At 33.4% G+C, this 12,889-nt stretch overlaps 1 protein-coding gene across 7 annotated transcripts in view; it reads left to right on the top strand.

Moving 5' to 3' along the window:
• Positions 1-12,889, top strand: part of LOC136025022 (uncharacterized) — a 125,266-nt gene that overhangs the window by 17,148 nt on the left and 95,229 nt on the right. For 4 of the 7 annotated variants that reach the window (XR_010616998.1, XM_065700661.1, XM_065700655.1 and 1 more), the window contains exons 4-5: positions 2,700-7,019; positions 7,145-11,516. The exons of 1 other annotated variant lie outside the window; for it this stretch is intronic. The gene's annotated coding sequence lies outside the window, so the exon portion shown is untranslated. The remainder of the gene's footprint in view (positions 1-2,699; positions 7,020-7,144; positions 11,517-12,889) is intronic. 2 more of the 7 variants (XM_065700658.1, XM_065700657.1) reach the window with 1 other exon arrangement.

The raw sequence follows: 12,889 nt of genomic DNA, 5'->3' as shown, positions 1-12,889 counted from the left end.
TTGTGTATATGGAAGCTTGAATCCTCTATCGTACAGTTCTCTTTTATGCTGAATCTGTAAGTATCAAAATCCTGTTCTTTTGGTGCATCTATTGTTATCAAGACTGTATTTTCTTATAGTTTCGGTTACTATTGAGTCATACCGCTCCTTACTCCTTACCAGCTCGTTTCCACTAACTGTCTCAGAATACTTCATGTATCCTTTCCACAGGTAATAGGTATTATTTTCTTAGAGTATGGCCGATCCGGGCACAAGGCCAGAATCAAGGTAGATAGTCATAGAGGTGATATAGTGATAGAACCTTTTAGTTTTCAAAGTGTTTGATTAATTTGGCTTGGGTAAACGGTGGAAGTATGCGGGTGCCTCTCTTATTGGACCAGTACACGGTTTATTTTTGTATTTTTGTTACTTCCTGTAAATTTTTTCCTGTTTTCTATATTTTTCTTGGTGGAATTGGTCTATCATACTGAAACAAAATTGTAACATAAGCTATTTATACTTTTATGCGTAAAGCCATGGAGGCACGGGCGAAGCTATTTTGAGTTTGGAGTGGGGAGAGGGATAAAGAATGTGATATTTCGTGTTATTTCCACACCGGAAGATGAGAGCAATCTACAATGGACCTAGAGAAAGTTGAGAATGGATGGCATTTTAATTGACGAAAATTAATGCCACAAAATTCCGCCACGTACAAATAGGCCCTACAAGAGTAAACATAACTTATAAGCTTGTTGGAAAAACTTACGCCTAGCTTTCTAGAGCGTAACTTGGGCTTAATTGTTGATGCCAAGTTTAGTTTTCTGAACAAATTAATGCCAAAAAATTCCGCCACGTACAAATGGGCCCTACAAGAGTAAACATAACTTATAAACTCGTTGGAAAAACTTAAGCCTAGCTTTCTAGAGCGTAACTTGGGCTTAATTGTTGATGCCAAGTTTAGTTTTCTGAGCACCGGCATAGAAATCCTTAAAAAACCGTCAACGTTAGTTAGAATCCCTCGTAGATCATTCAAGTTTCTCGATGAGGAAATACTATGAAGGCTCTACAAGGCCTCGGTAAGGCGAATCCTGGAGTATGGACATTGTGCCATCCGCGTCAATTGAAAGTTTATTGTAGAACGCGAATGCGTATTTTATAGTGCTTTCCATTGTCTGAAGCCACAAAAAACGATCTAAGATGATTTCTTTTTTCTGTTTTATGTAAATTGTTCTCATAAGCTAGATTATTCAGAAATGGAAAAATATTTGGACATTTTCAATTGTAGCCGTTAAGAGGCCAATTTGACGAAGTCCGAAAAAAAGAAACAGGAATAAGACTCAACATAGATTTATTTCTAGTTTTGACTTTAATTCACCAATCACTTTAAACAATTGTAATATTTTGGTGCTGCTTATGTGCTCAATTAAGGGATTTCTGAACCCCCCTCCCGTCCCGCCTAACTTTTGAAAATCCATTTTTGGTATATTTTATTGTAAAAGGTTTTTAGTATTTTCATGAAAAAAAATAAATTGTTTCCTGACCTTTTAACTTCGTTGAAGAAAATGACCATCTCAAAATTTTGATTGGATGTGTTTGGAGAAATGGTGGGCGTGGGAGGAGAGTTAGTTGTCCTCCAATCACTTTTGACTATTAAAAGAGAACTAGCCGTTTTAATATCCAATCGAATGAGCTCTTTTCGAAGTTTCTAAGACAACAAATGGCTATATCAAAATTTCCATCAGACGCATTTTGGGAAAATACGAGGTGTGGGGAGGGGTAGTCCCCCCGATCACTCTCAATATTAAAAAGGGCGCTGTAACTTCTGATTACCATCCTATGAACCTCCTTCGAAGTTTATACGGTAACCCTTTCTATATATACCTTATATGCCCCCAGGACATAACTCACCATCCCTGCCCTGAAGGCTTTGGGGTGGAGGGGGTGTTATCCTCAAATTCTACATAATTTCTGGACATTTCAACTGCATTGAACAAAACGTTATCTCAAATATTTAGATAGGACGCGTTTGGGAAAGTGGTGGGCATGGGAGGGGTGTTAGTTGGCCTCTAATTTGAGTATTAAAAAGAGTGCTAGCCCCTTTAATTTCTATTCGAATGAGCCCTTTTTGAAGTTTCTACAACAACTCGCGCTATTCCGTTGCCTATGATAGTCTTGATATTTGTACTTTTTGACTTGATAATGAAGAGCATATCAATTATTTGTTTCTGTCTCATTGAGTCAAACCCTCAACATTAAATACGATTTGTCAGGCTGATTTTTGTCTGCAGTAAACTATATCCAGCTCTAATATCTAAGCTCCAGATCAAAATTAGTTTGCACAACTTGAGTTTTTGATTCTCTTGAGTTTTTGATTTCAGGATGTAGATTATATATATTTTTTTAGTCCTAAATTTACGTTGCTAGGTTTAATTAGATATCGGATTTGCGACTAGTCCTTTATCAAGGTTTTTGATGACTATTGAACCTTTTTTTTAAAGAGCCAACACAAAACTTTTAGGGATAACTTCCCCGGGAATTTTATCCTGGGAAAAGCGGGGAGAGCATTCCAGATCAACGTGTCATGTCGTATGAAGCTAATCATTGTTTTGTTTATATGTTAGAAATATTTCGTTTTTGTTTCAATTATTTAATTTGAACTTTCAAATAATTCAGCAATATAGCCTTCGCCACTAACTCTTGGCTCTATTTCTTTGATTTAGGGACTCCACAGCAAAGTCCAATGTCACAAACTCTCATTCATCCATCTCAGACTCCAACGCTCCCAGAACAAATACTTGAGCAGATCATATCCTCATATTGTGAATCCAAGTAGTGTTAGTTTACCTGTGCAGGTTGTACAAAGCAGTGTGAAAATGCCAAATGTCAAGAGGTGAATGTCAATAAAATGGCTAGTCATATACCTCAGTCACAGACTTTAACAACTGTGAATGAACTTCCTGTTGAACAGGAGCTCCCTCAACCTCCTTCTGTTGAATGTAATTCTAAAATATCTTCGAGTGTTGAAGTAAAGAAGGAAAACAAAGTTGATGAAGTTCAAAAACCTTTTGTGAACAGTGCTGGCGAGCAAACCTCTACTTTAGATGATTCAAAAACATCTTTTAAAGGGCCTCAAGAAAAAGACAAAAATAAACCTCCAAATGACAAAGGATAAACCTTGCGAAAAATGTAGATGGTGCTAGTGGTGGTTCTATTTTGGTTGAAGAAAGCCTGATAGAGAAATCTGATAAAGTAGTTGTTGATGGTGATAAAGTTGGAAAAATTGTAGAGAATGAAAAATCTAATTCAAAGAGTGTTAAAAAAGGATAACGGTATTAAGCTGCCGAAATGCTTTTAAGGATAATGGAATGATGAAGCTGACGATCAAAGCCAGCAAACTATCAGGTAATTTACCTCAGGTAATTTTGTTACTTTTATGAGTAGTTTTTGCTTTGTTTATTTATCTTGATTATTTTATCAGTGTTTTATTTTAGCCTTTTACATTAATGTATTATGATAGGGTTCATTTATATTATATATTTATATATATATGTAATCAACACAATAACATTAATATTATCAATTTTTATTCTTAATTTGATAAATATAATTAGTATTACTATTATTAATAATGAATATATGTACATATATTTTTATTGTACTATAAATATTATTTATATTATTTTCCATATTATTTTGTTATCCTTCATATTAATTTATTTATTTCCACCAAAAACAGTAAATATACAGTACTTAATCATTGCTTAACACTTATACAATATAATAAACTATAGGCCTAATCGCAAACAAACAAGGTCAAGGTAATTAGGTTTGTCTAGGTTACACTATAATGCTTTAAAATTTGCTTTTATCAGGATATACCTAGACTTGTTATCCTCTCCCCCCCCCCCTCATTGGTCTTCGAATCTGGTTAATCTAAAGAACCCCCCCCCCCCAAAAAAAAAAAAAAAAAAAAAAACAACAACAACAACACAGAAGTTTTGAGACAAATATATTTCTGAGATTCACTGACCAAGGGGGGATTCTTGCAAGTTCCTCATACTTTCCAGAGAACTCAGTTTTTTTCCTTTTTGTGACAAATTAGATTCCCTTCAAAACAAATCTAATTGCTTTCCCCAAATTGTAATAAATCACAGTTCAAGTATCTTGTTTGTGCTTTTGTATCAGATAAACTCCCCCCTCTCTACACCCTATAAGATGGATTTAGGAAGGGGAGAGGGGGCAGAGACAGTTGACTCATCTAGAGTTTGAAAATACCTTGTTTTGGTGTTTTCACTGAAAAATGTCTGTTTTTGGCACTTCTATTGGAAAAAGAATTTGAAAAAACAACAAAATTGCACCCTAGATTTTAAGTAACATATTTTGTCCCTCCTCCCTATAGTTTCATGAATAGTCGATCCTGATATGTATCGACTTAGATAAAGCTAAATTCCAAGATAATGACTATCATAAGTCTAGGTAGGTGAATTCACAATTCATAGTCAAAACAAACACAGCAAAAAAAAAGAAGAGAAAAATGGTAATATTGATCAAGAAAAAAAGACAGATTAATTATTTGACATGTCAGTAACGTGAGAAAGTTGTAAAAAACTAGTAGAATTTATAAAGAAAATAAGCTAGTTAATAATACACAAAGAGGGGTTGGGTTAGGTAAATCGTATAAATAACAAGGAAGACTTTTGGTAATGTAGGAGGCAAAAGTATTCAAAGAATTTAGTGAGAAATAGACTGTACAAACTTATCTAGTTAAAGCTTATTAAACATAACTACGGATATATATAGTAAAATGGAGAGAGAGATTCTATCCTAATAAACTTTCTTCCAAAATACTTTGTTTAGCTGATTTAATGCTTGATGCATGTTCGGAGCTAAAAGCTTACAATATAAGTAAAAAAAAATCATTTATTCTTTAACGAAATCTATACGAGACCCAGTTGATACAATTCAAGTTAAATATAACTGGATTTAATGTTTTAAATAGTGATAATTGATGATTATTAATTTTTTGGTTACTTAATTAAATGTTTTTAGTTCCGATTCTAATCACAGTGTCCCTATTCTCATTTGAAGAGAACGAAGTGCATACCAAGGTTTTATCATATTCAGATTTCTCTGGAATCAGCCGAGATGGTTTCACCCCTCCTCTGACAGGGGGTGCGGGAGAAGCCATTAGTTTTACTAACTGAAATCTTGAAACGAACAGAAATTACTCCGTATATGAAATGGGTTGTCCCCTCTGCTATCCCTCGCTCTTTACGCTAAAGCTTTTAATTGTTTTAAAAAGTAGAATTGTGGCAAAGAGTCAAACTTTAGCGTAAAGAGCGAGGGATTGCGGAGGGGACAACCCATTTCATATACGGAGTAATTTCTGTTCGTTTTAAGTTTTAATGTCGCTCCTTACTTTCAGTTAAAAAAACTAGTTTTTTTTTTATTTAATTTCTGAACGTTTTTGAATTAATGCATGTTTGATTTTGATTCTCCGCACATAAATTATTGAAATGAAATTTGTACATTAATTTTTTGTTGGCTAAATGCTTTCTCTTAGTTTTGATCAGACGATTTTGAGAAATAAGGGGGTGGGGAAGGAGGCCTAGCTGCCCTCCAATTTTTCGGTTACTTAAAAAGGCTACTAGAACTTTTAATTTTTAACGAACGTTTTTATTAGTAAAAAACATGCGTAACTTAAGAATTAACTTAGGTAACAAACTTTTATATTCTTATATTTTTATTATGTGTACGAGGGGGTTTGTACCCTCGTTAATACCTCGCTCTTTACACTAAATTGTAAGTTTTGTCCCAATTCTTTAAGAATGACCCCTGAATCAAAAAGGCCGTATAATAAATAGTTGAAATTACTAAAAGTACTTTAGCATAAAGAGCGAGGTATTTATCTCCTCCTAAATACCTCGCTCTTTATGCTAAAGTATTTTTAGAACCCCTCATATGCGTAATAATATCTGTTCGTTTTGAATTTCAATGCTATTCCTTACTTTCAATTGAAAAAACGTTTTCATGTTTATTTTTTCATTGTTTTTTTGTAGTAATGCTAGAAAATCCTGCGCCCTTTTCATTGAATTCTTCTTCCCCCATGACATATTCCTCCTAGGAAAGATCCTCCCACGTAGCCCCCTCCCATCAACCCCACCCCTCAAACCAAAAAAATCCCGCTGAAAATGTCTGTACACTTCCCAATAACCATTACTATATGTAAACACTGGTCAAAGTTTGTAACTTGCAGCCCCTCCCCCAGGGATTGTGGGGGAGTAAATCATTCCCAAAGACATAGTTATTATGGTTTTTGACTATGTGGAACAAAATGGCTGTCTAAAATTTTAATCTGTTGACTTTTGGAAAAAAATGAGCGTGGGAGGGGGCCTAGGTGCCATCCAATTTTTTTGATCACTTAAAAAGGGCACTAGAACTTTTCATTTCCGTAAGAATGTGCCCTCTTGCGACACTCTAGGACCACTTGGTCGATACGATGACCCCTGGGGAAAAGAAAAAACAAAACAAAAAAACACAAACAAATAAACACGCACCCGTGATTTGTCTTCTGGCAAAGAATACGAAATTCCACATTTTTTTAGATAGGAGCTTGAAATTTTTACTATAGGGTACTCTGATACGCCGAATGTGTGTGATTTTCGTTAAGATTCTGTGACTTTTAGGGGATGTTTCCCCCTATTTTCCAAAATAAGGCAAATTTTCTCAGGCTCTTAACTTTTGATGAAAAAGACTAAATTAATTGAAACTTATATATTTAGAATCAGCGTGAAAATTCGATTCTTTTGATGTATCTTTTAGTATCAAAATTCCGTTTTTTAGAGTTTCGTTTACTATTGAGCCGGGTCGCTCCTTACTACAGTTCGTTACTACGAACTGTTTGATAGTGAACGTAACTAAAGTGACTAAGTTTCCTATATACCCCCGACACTTCAAGTGGAGGCATGGCTAATATTAATATTTATTAATATGATTCGTTTTTTTTTATTATTATAATTTCAGAAATATAGAACCCTTAGGTTTCCTATATTATATTTCTAGAAATATATATATATATATATATATATATATATATATATATATATATATATATATATATATATATATATATATATATATATATTTATATTTCTAGAACCCTTAGGTTTCCTATATACCCCCGACACTCCAAGTAGAGGCATGGTTAATATGTAGCCAAATTTCAGACCATTACCAACCTTTTAGACTTCTGTGATTTTGTAAAAAAAAAAAAAAAAAAAAAAAAAAAAACACTTTCTACAACTCGGTTTTTTGTTTTGTTTTGTTTTTTTCCGATTTATCTTGTTGGTTTGTAGAAAAATATATACAATAGATTGCCTCTTTTGATTAAGAGAAGTGCTACTCTACGTCTATACAATCTTTTCCCCGAAGGCGTGATTTGATAAACGGTTTGAAATTAAATTAAAAAAAAAAAGCGTTTTCTTACGTAAAAGTAAGGAGCAATATTAAAACTTAAAACAAATAGAAATTATTTTGCACATTAGGAGGACTGCCCTCTTCCTCAATTCTCCTATTTAAGCTTAAGATTTACTTTTTGTCACGATCCTTTAAGAGTGACTGATCAAATAAAAGGACTGTTAAATTTTAATGAGATACACCTTTAGAGAACATGAAGATTTTAGCATAAAGACCGAGGGCTGCGGAATGGGAAAGACTCCTTCATTTTGGTAGTTTTAGCCAGCTGCCAAGTCCCCCTCACTTACTTTAAAACGAGTATTATCTGCTTAGTTAACAGGGGTATCACGAAGAGCCTATCTCCGCTCATATTGCCTGGTTTTGCTAAAATTACCATTTTCTATGCCAGAAAAAAAAGTACTGAGAAGATGCTCTTTTTCTCTATATCCAAAGTTTATGCAAAAAGAACATCTTCATGAAAACAAGCATATTATAAAAACTAACTTCCAAAAAACTTAAAACTAGCTTAAGGAAATAAGTAACTTTGATATTTAAAAAACGATAATCTTCCAAACTGTAATCCTGTAAATTTTCTTGAAGCTAAAGAGAATATATTTTTTCTTATAAGCATGTCAGCGTAGAAAATTCTTATAAAACCTATGGGAATGAGCTATCCCGGTAGAGAAATTCGTCCTTTCTATATCTCTTCTTCCAGTCTTTCTTTTCAGAGATGATTTTAGAGATGGCAGCTCTTGCACTGAGCGTAAAAATTTTAGTGCTGCAAAATTTCAAATAATCAATTTGCTCTGCTCGCCCAGTATTTTCATGGACCTTAAAAATATACTTTTGATCTTTATTTCTTAAATTTAGAGGATTTACTGGTGGCGTGGGAGGTATTTTCCTTAAAAATCGAAGACTTTCACACCCAAAAAGTCGAAATAAAGTCTTGAGGCTTTCCCCTTTGTTACAAGAAATACAGTTTGCTTCCAAATGGATCTAGTAACAAAATATACTCATTTATTGCCGGAGAGGGAGATCATTTCCCCAAATAATCAATAGATTATACACTAAAATCAAGGGCATATTTGAAAAAAAAACAAGAGTCAATTCAAAACTCATCTTCTTTGACTAGTTTAGGCTAGGACGCTATAAGGTAGCCATTATTACGTAGAAACATAATGGGGGCTTGATGTTTTCTTTCAGGAAACAAAACAGCTTCAATCCAAGGAATAAATGTTTTTTAATTCTTCCTAAATTTTATTGAACCAAAAACTCCCTTCAATACTCTAAAATTATATCCAGGCATTTTATTTCTTTTCAGTTTTTTGATCAACAATCATTTGGTTACAAAAATTTGCTGTTAAAAAAATTCGCAATCCCAATTTTGCAAGTTTCGAGCATTAGTTTGAGTTTGTTAGCTCTGAAAAGAGCTATTTGGTAGTTTAAGATAAGAATACACATAAGCAAAAATTGAAACATCACTAAGAATAGGCTACATAAATTTACCATAAGCTAAAATTACTTTTTTCTTGGCCCGAAAAGAATTGTGAAAAATGCTCTTTTTCTCTAAATATCCAAAGTTAAGGTAAAAAGAGCATTTTTTTAAATGACAAACATATTATCAAAAACAAACCTACAAAGAATTTAAAAACTAGCTTAACGAATAAATAATTTTGGTATCCAGAAAACAAGAATTTAGGCCACCATAGCATAGGATCTCCAAAACTATGTAATTAATTCCTCTTCAAAATCCTTTGAAGTTAATCAATTTGCTTTTGAACTAAATACTTCTGGAGCTCCACTTCCAGTGTTTCAACCTCGAATTGAACACGTCGAATCTCTGCATCCACTTCTTCCATTTCTCGTTTTAAGGTTGGTAAATCCACGTTTTCTCTTTCTTCAGTTCCCGGATCTTCTCTCTTTTCAACTCTCGTCGTTACAATCTCTGTCATTTCCGTCTTTATCAATGTATCTTCGGGTACCTCTGTGTTTCCCTTTAAATCCTCTCTTGTTTCTTTCATTTTCCTTTTATTAATTCGTTTTTGCACACGCAAAAATGTTTTCATTGTGTCACCTTTCTTGATGCTACCATGTTTGATGTGCTTTTTCTTCGAAATCTTTGTCATTTTCCTTCTGAGAGCACTTTTCTGAAAGCTTGTGTCTCTTCTAGATGCTATAGAACTACTTTCCGAAACCTTTTTCCAATGATTTCTCTCTAACACATAACTTAGAAGACTTTTCTCACTGTCTATAATGCTCCCATATGAATTGCTGAAGTCATGATAATGGCCTTTACAGATCATACTGTCACAATAAAAAGACATCTCCAATTGAAAAGTTTGATCTAAGTTAAAATCTATTATGTTGCTGCTTAACCTAAGTTAGTTTTACAACTAGAAAGTTTTGATGAATTCATGTTACATACATGCATGAACCACGTGGCTCTCACATATTTCCACCAATCAATGCGAAGAGATCTCATGACGTATGATCTTGGGATTTTACATTCCCGCTAGTCTGCCGCACGGTTTCAACAGCCCAATTCATTTGTGTTTCCTGTTTGTAACAGCCTAGCGTAGTAGCGTAAGTTATGTACTGTTTAAATTATGGTTATAATTAAAATCTTGCGGTCCGCAGTCTTACGGTCGTAACAGCCCAGTATGTGTTTTACGATTGCAGGGCGCGTATCAACAGTATGATTTACATTATCAGAAATACACTCAGCCATTGAAATATATGGCTGAAACCAAGAAATTAGTTCAGTTCAAACTGGCAATTGGGCTCAAATAAATACCAGTGGAATATGATTTTTTTTTTGCGAACTGTACTTATTTACTACCTGCTTTGTGTACTTTTTTTTTTTTTTTTTCAAAATAAAATGTACCAGCATATCCATATTTGTTGAGGAATACCTAGTAGGCTAATTGTTAATTCGAATTATATTTTTGAAATTGAGTTTGCTTTTTTTGTAAAACTGGAATTAATCAGATATTCGTAAATTAGAAAACAATGGATTAGGGTGCCAAGGACACCATTTGCCCCCTTGACCATTGTAGGTCTACTGATAGGTTCCCTGAAAACCGCCACTTTCTGCTCTTTCTTTCTTTTTTCTCTTGCTGTAAAGGGTATTGTGGAGTAATGAAGTTTTTGGGGCAGTACGTTTAGCCTTGATGATAATTAAGCAAACTAATTAGATTTTTCGCCTTTTAAGACATTAATATCTATTGACTCCTAAAGACAACTAGGCCTTCCAAGGAAAGCCGCACTTTCTTGTGTTTTTGGTGTCATGCGTTCATGAGTTTGTCAGGTGTTTTTGCTGATTTTTATCCATGTCATTTTCAAATGACAAAGAATGGAATATCAAGTCATGAGAATTTGTTTGGGACTATCCATTCCATACAACCATATACATATGTTAATACCACCTAAATTTTGCCGTCATTAGCATAGAGCTCAACAGATCCGTTATGGACCTTAACTTTGCTCCAAAGTGTGAATTGGTAAGCAGTTTGAAATGGTGTATTGAGCCTAAAATCCAAAGAAAATGGATTCTACAGAATTATGGGTAGCGTCAATAGATGATTGGTCATTGATTTGTCTCAAGACGCTCAAGTTGTTAAAGTCACAGACTTTAACAACTTTGAACGAACTTCCTGTTGAACAGGAGCTCCCTCAACCTCCTTCTGTTGAATGTAATTCTAAAATATCTTCGAGTGTTGAAGTAAATAAGGAAAACAAAGTTGATGAAGTTCAAAAACCTTTTGTGAACAGTGCTGGCGAGCAAACCTCTACTTTAGATGATTCAAAAACATCTTTTAAAGGGCCTCAAGAAAAAGACAAAAATAAACCTCCAAATGACAAAGGATAAACCTTGCGAAAAATGTAGACGGTGCTAGTGGTGGTTCTATTTTGGTTGAAGAAAGCCTGATAGAGAAATCTGACAAAGTAGTTGTTGATGATAAAGTTGGAAAAATTATAGAGAATGAAAAATCTAATTCAAAGAGTGTTAAAAAAGGATAACGGTATTAAGCTGCCGAAATGCTTTTAAGGATAATGGAATGATGAAGCCAGCAAACTATCAGGTAATTTACCTCAGGTAATTTTGTTACTTTTATGAGTAGTTTTTGCTTTGTTTATTTATCTTGATTATTTTATCAGTGTTTTATTTTAGCCTTTTACATTAATGTATTATGACATGGTTCATTTATATTATATATTTATATATACATGTATCAACACAATAACATTAATATTATCAATTTTTATTCTTAATTTAATAAATATAATTAGTATTATTATTATTAATAATGAACATATGTACAAATATTTTTATTGTACTATAAATATTATTTATATTATTTTCCATATTATTTTGTTATCCTTCATATTAATTTATTTATTTCCACCAAAAACAGTAAATATACAGTACTTAATCATTGCTTAACACTTATACAATATAATAAACTATAGGCCTAATCGCAAACAAACAAGGTCAAGGTAATTAGGTTTGTCTAGGTTACAGTATAATGCTTTAAAATTTGCTTTTATCAGGATATACCTAGACTTGTTATCCTCTCCCGCCCTCATTGGTCTTCGAATCTGGTTAATCTAAAGAACCCCCCCCCCCAAAAAAAAAAAAACAAACAAAACAACAACAGCACAGAAGATTTGAGACAAATATATTTCTGAGATTCACTGACCAAGGAACTTGATTCTTGCAAGTTCCTCATACTTCCCAGAGAACTCAATTTTTTTCCTTTTTGTGACAAATTAGATTCCCTTCAAAAAAAATCTAATTGCTTTCCCCAAATTGTAATAAATCACAGTTTAAGTATCTTGTTTGTGCTTTTGTATCAGATAAACTCCCCCCTCTCTACAACCTATAAGATGAATCTAGGATGGGGAGAGGGGGTAGAGACAGTTGACTCATCTAGAGTTTGAAAATACCTTGTTTTGTTGTTTTCACTGAAAAATGTCTGTTTTTGGCACTTTTATTGGAAAAAGAATTTGAAAAAAACAACAAAATTGGTCCCTAGATTTTAAGAAACATATTTTGTCCCTCCTCCCTATAGTTTCATGAATAGTCGATCCTGATATGTATCGACTTAGATAAAGCTAAATTCCAAGATAATGGCCTATCATAAGTCTAGGTAGGTGAATTCACAATTCATAGTCAAAACAAACACAGCAAAAAAAAAGAAGAGAAAAATGGTAATATTGATCAAGAAAAAAAAGACTGATTAATTAGTTGACATGTCAGTAACGTGAGAAATTTGTAAAAAACTAGTAGAATTTATAAAGAAAATAAACTAGTTAATAATACACAAAGAGGGGGTGGGTTAGGTAAATCGTATAAATAACAAGGAAGACTTTTGGTAATGTAGGAGGCAAAAGTATTCAAAGAATTTAGTGAGAAATAGACTGTACAAACTTATCTAGTTAAAGCTTATTAAAC

The sequence above is a fragment of the Artemia franciscana genome, chromosome 3 (assembly GCF_032884065.1).
Source record: "Artemia franciscana chromosome 3, ASM3288406v1, whole genome shotgun sequence".
Taxonomy (NCBI): Eukaryota; Metazoa; Arthropoda; class Branchiopoda; order Anostraca; family Artemiidae; genus Artemia; species Artemia franciscana.
This window is presented reverse-complemented; position numbering and strand designations above follow the sequence as displayed.